This window comes from Hemicordylus capensis, chromosome 3 (assembly GCF_027244095.1).
Source record: "Hemicordylus capensis ecotype Gifberg chromosome 3, rHemCap1.1.pri, whole genome shotgun sequence".
Lineage (NCBI taxonomy): Eukaryota > Metazoa > Chordata > Lepidosauria > Squamata > Cordylidae > Hemicordylus > Hemicordylus capensis.
This window is the reverse complement of record NC_069659.1, coordinates 52554617-52560708: the sequence shown is the minus strand read 5'-3', so window position 1 is coordinate 52560708 and position 6092 is coordinate 52554617.

Below are 6092 nucleotides of genomic sequence, written 5' to 3'. Positions count from 1 at the left end.
ACTGGGATCCATTTAATATTTAAACATTATTGTTTATTTTTACCATAGTGAACTTTACTTCATCCATCAACATTGTGAACTGTCTTTGATAGTTTAATTATATTTTTACTTTTAAATAGTTCCTTTTGTCTTCATGGACATAACCTCAAAGAGAACAGGAAATATGACTCCCTAGACATACCCCAGTCCAGGGTAGGTTGATTTCATGTGATGAAAGGGTGCAAAGTTCAAGCCCACTCATCTGTGGATGAGATCACCCTTGGTGGATTCCCTACAGCTGATCGTAATATAAACCAATATCTCCCAGGCGAGTAGCTCTTGACAGTTAGACACAATGATGTCATTTTTTGTTTGCGACTCAGAGACAGGCAGCTGGGGATTCACACACACACACACACACACACACACACACACACACACACACTCCTCCTGATTTTCCCATAACCTTCCATTTCCTTTAGCAGAAGAACTAAAAGACGCCCTGATGTTTAAAGTGGTTCAGGGAATAAGCACTATTCTAATATTAGATATATGAAAAAGCATATGAGAATGCATATGATAATGCACATTGTCAATTGACGTTTGATACATTTTTAACTAGTAGGAATGATACTGAGTGTTTATGTTTCTCTTTGCTACTAAGGAAAGGTGGAAAAATTGCCATTGGGGTTTCTTCTTCAGGTTCCCACCATTCTAATAAGTGTCCATTGAAGTAATTGGAGGTAGAGGGAAAGGTTTTCTTTGACTTCAACGCTTCTAACTGGATCAAGGTTTTAATTTCAGGACAGAACATCTGTAGTGCTAGAATGTTGCCATGGAATGTTGAAGAACAAATAGAGGCTGTTCTCATGACCAGCTTAACCTAGCCTGAAGCAGCCCAGTCAGGGTTAGGCTGGTTGTGAGAAGCAGTAAGATCCTCGCGGGTCCCTCCGCTCCCCGCCCACTTAACCCTCTTAAGAAAAACGGCTGTTATCCAAGGCTAAGGGTGCACTTGCACCCTTACCCCGGCCACCAGATATTGTGTGTCTCCTCAGACAGTTTACAGTTGAAATCATTTTTACATTAAAATCATCATTAATATTAAAATAATTTAAAACCCAGCATTAAAAGTAATGAAAACTATAAATCTAATCAAAACCCTGGGTGAACAAATATGTCACCAGTGCCTTTTTAGCCTACTTTCCACTAGGCTTATGAGATCACCCGGCATTCTGTGTGCGTGTCTGTCCGTGTGCCCCCCCACTATCAACTTCGCAACGCCTGGACCAATATGAACCAAATCGGGTACAGCTGTAGGGACACAGAGGGACACCTCAATGGCATAGTTTGTGATGATGTCATCCACTCCAATCCAAGCTGGCGGACACATACAGTTTTGAGATGCAAGTGGGCCAACATGTGAACTGCCTAACTGATTTTAACCAAATTTGCTACAGCTGTAGGGACACATAGGGATGTCCAAATGGTGTGATGTGTGATGATGTCATCAACTCCAATTCATGATGGTGGCTGCATGAACATCTGAGGCGCAAGTGGGCTAATTTGTGGACTGTCTCTCTAACCCATTTGAAACAAACTGGGTACAGTTGCAGTGAGTGACACACAGGGACACCTCAATTGCATAGTTTGTGATGATGTCATCCACACCGATTCAAGATGGCGGACAAGTAAACTTTTCAGGTTCAAGTGGGCTAACGTGAACCTCTTAACTTATTTGAACCAAATTTGCTGCATCTGTAGGGACACATTGGGACACCTTAATGGTGTATTTTGTGACGATGTCATCTACCCAAATCCAAGATGGTGGATGCTTGAACGTTTGAGGCACAAGTGGCCTAACTTGTGAACTCCCTAACCCAATTGAACCAAATTAGGTACAGTTGTTGTGAGTGACACCCAGGGACACCTCAGTGGTGTATTTTGCGATGATGTCATTCACCCTGATTCAAGATGGTGGAACCATAAACTTTTGAGGTGCAAGTGAGCTAATGTGAAGCGCTTAACCGATTTGAACCAAATTTGCTACAGCTGTAGGGACACATAGGGACATCTCAACTCCGTAGATTGTGACGATGTCATCCACCCCAGTTCAAGATGGTGCACACATAAACTTTTGAAGTGCAAGTGTACTAACTGGTGGACAGTCTAAAGGATTTGAATTTGAACCCAATTTGCTAAAGCTGTATGCACATATAGGGATGCCCCAATGGTGTAGTTTGTGATAATGTCATCCACCCAGATACAAGATGGTGGATGTGTGAACTTTTGAGGTGCAAGTTCACTAACTTGAGGACTGCCTAACCAATTTGAACCAAATTTGGTACAGTTGTAGTGAGTGACACAGGGACACCTCAATGGTGAAGTTTGTAATGATGTCATCTACCCTGATTCAAGATGGTAGACATGTGAACATTTGAGGTGCAAGAGACCTAACTTGTGGACCTCGATTTACACCAAATATAGTCCAGTTGTAGAGACAGTGAAAGGAAAATAGGCTGATTAGTTCTCACTAGAACAACTTGTTAAATGTTGCCAGAGATGGGGAGGCCCTTATTTCAACAGAGAGTGCATTCCAAAGCCCAGGGGAAGCAATGGAGAAAGCCTGTCTCCGAGTAGCCACCAGATGAGCCAGTGGCAACTGCAGACAAACCTCTCCAGATGATTTCAATGGGTCATGAGATTCATGGCAAAGAAGACGTTCTCTTAAATACCTAGGGCCTAAGCTGTTTAGGGCTTTATAAACAGGTGTCAGACTCCCGGGGGACGAGGTGGGCTCCTAGCCCTTCTTGAACTCCAGAATGACTGGAGCACCCCCCAAAAGGTCAGCCTCAGGAACAGCCAGGGGAGGAGGTTAGCTTGTCACCTGAGTCCTCCTGGCTTGCTGCATTCAGCCAGGTCCCTCTCCTGGAGAACTCCTAGCTTCCTTACTCAGAAGCAGCTCTTCGTCATCAGCTGCCTTGTTTTTAAATACCCCAGTGCAGAGCTGACAGGGCTTGAAGACTACTTTCAGTCCCTCCCCCTTCCTGACCTTGATTCCTGTTTCCTGTCACACCCAACCTAGCTGTCTCCCTAGAGTTGTTTCCTGCAGCTCTCCATGCCTTGTCCTCTCAACCCCACTGGGATCTGACAAGCCTGGGCCCTTCTCATCTCTACTGCCTCCTAAAGGGAACGAAAGCCCCACAAGAGGGATGCCATGTCCTTCTCCAGCCTCCATTGGGCCACCCACGTGACCAGGCAACATGGCATCTCGACAATAGGTAATACCCAGCTCCTTATATTTTGCCCAGAAACTTATCTGCAACTGCTGGTATCTGCAGCCTTTTGGTAGCAAGCATGACTTGTCCGCTTAGCTAAGCAGGGTCCACCCTGGTTGCATATGAATGGGAGACTTGATGTGTGAGCACTGTAAGATATTCCCCTCAGGGGATGGAGCCACTCTGAGAAGAGCAGAAGGTTCCAAGTTCCCTCCCTCCCAAGTTCCTTCCCTGGAAGGTTCCCTTCCCTCCCAAGATAGGGCTGAGAGTGACTCCTGCCTGCAACCTTGGAGAAGCAGCTGCCAGTCTGTGTAGACAATACTGAGCTACGTGGACCTATGGTCTGACTCAGTATATGGCAGCTTCCTATGTAGCTCTTTAAACACAGGAGTAATATGGTCTCTCCGAGATGACCCAGAGACCAATCTGGTCACCGCATTCTATACCAACTGCAGTTTCTGGACGACATACAAAGGCAGCCCCACATAAAGCACATTTCAATAGTCCAGCCTGGAGGTTGCCAGCATATGTACCACTGTTCTGAGGTTGTTCATCTCAAGAAATGGACACAGCTGGTGTATCAGCCGAAGCTGATAAAAGCCACCTCTGGCCACCGCCTCAACCTGGGACACCAGGAAGAGGTTCAGATCCAGAAGCATACAAACATTCCTATCAAAATATTATTCAAACAAATGATTGCAGCTTTACTGCATGAGTCACAGGTCACCAAAGTTTACCACTTGCAAAAAGAAAAAGAGGACCCATTTCAAATAGTATTGTTGCCACTTACTGCTTGTAGTGCATAGGACTGCAACTACATATTCCTTTACTTTAGTAGTCAGACTGAACACCTGCCGATCAGGACTGTGGTGGGATACTTTAACCCTACTCCAGGGGCTCTCAAATGTGACTCAACAGATGTTTTGTACTACAGCTCCCATAATCCCCAGCTATAATGACCAAAGGGCAGGAGTTCTGAAACTTGGGTTCCAGAAGTTCAACTGAAACTCTCACCATCCCAACAACATCTGGGGACCCAGGTTTGAGAACTCCTGCCCTACTCCCTCCATGGTTCTGACACCCCACAAGGCTGTTATTTCTCCTATTTCTCCTTGTTTTGGGAGGTTAGGGTTAAAAGTCTCCTCCATGGCCACAATCCATGGGGGCCTGATCTGGTTGCTATTTAACATTAAACACGCTTGCAACGCCCGTGCTTAAAGTAATGTCTGGTTTGATCCTCTGCCACACAGGCGTTCACCTTGATGTAGTGGCTGTCCAGCATGATAGGACTGTGGACTCAATCACTTCTCTTTTTCTGTTCCATCCTTTTGTTAATTGCTTTCTCTACCTGCTACATGATCATGTTAATATATTCCACATTATTTCAAACCAAAGTTGCTGCCTACTCCAATTACATGTACCACATATGCTCATGTATATGATGCCCCACTATGCCCCATTTCTATATGGGGAGCTCTGGATCCCTGCAATGCATGCATGTCCATCATCCTACAGCACTCTCTACTTGTTCAGATTTTCAGGTCAGGTCAAACAAACTTGCACCATTCTGATGACTTTTGTAATGCCATCCCCACACTTTTCTCTCAAAGGATCTATGAGCCAATATTATTGTCATCAGTTGGACCATAAAGGTAGTTAAAGGTCTTAACAAACATAGAAAGATGCTCTGCTGCCTTAAAACTCACAAGGTTATAGTAGCCTTCTTACATATCATTAAGAAAACCAGACTATCAGTTTAGTGACTGAGTAGATCAGGGTTTCTTAACCTTGGGCCCCCAGATGTTGTTGGACTACACCTCCCAGAATCCTCAGCTGCAATGGCTTTTGCTTGGGGATAATGGGAGTTGTAGTCCAACAACATCTGGGGGCCCAAGGTTAAGAAACCCTGGAGTAGATGGTGCTTATTGTGCAGGATATCATCCTAGTGCAACTCAAGGATATGAGCTGGGTGGGGATTTGGGTGTGCTAGGGTGGGTTGTCGGGAAGATGCTGCTCATATTGTCCATTATACAATTTCAGAACCCACTCCCCAATAATAATTAGCACTAAACAAAATCAAAGAAGGCAAATTTTGGAATATTATAAAAAGGCATAGATTTTGTTGAGATAGTAAAACTTGGTGCTATGCTGCCCTCTAGTGTGTATTACCTCACAATGCATTGACACTGCCATGGAAATCAGTGATAAAGACTAACCTGTGCAGATTTGGCTTTTCTGCAACACATTTGAGTTGGGGTGGAGGCTATTACTGGAAACTGTGTCTTCAGCTGGGCCTTGGAAAATCAATGTCTTTATTTTGTCCCTATTTGGGGTGATACCTCATTAAAAAATTTGTTAGCATGAACTGCTAGAATTGTCATTCTTCAGGGTTCAACTCCCTCCCCATGGTCTCTAGAAGTTACATTTCTGAATGCAGGGTAGATGTGTTTTATCTCTAGAACACATGTACATCAAGGCATGTGCATGAACACTGAGGCAGCTTGCAGTGTAGAGCAACTGACCATTTCACACACTGCACACTATGCTGAGCCATAGTTAGAACAATTATAATATATTTCAGACAAATGTCTTTTTCTATTTCATATCTTTAATCCCAAGAACAGCCACAGTTTTGGATTTTAATTTGGTGGAGGAGAGGCAATTGCAGAATACAACATAAAGCACAGAATCTATATTGTATGCTGCTGTATGTTGGAATACAGCATAAAATAGACAATAAAGCAACAGCAATAAGTGTGGGCTCAGTCAGTGATCTTTGGTACTGGAAGAGGAATGTTACAAAGGGAATGCCTATTTTCATTTTCAAAATACTGGTGG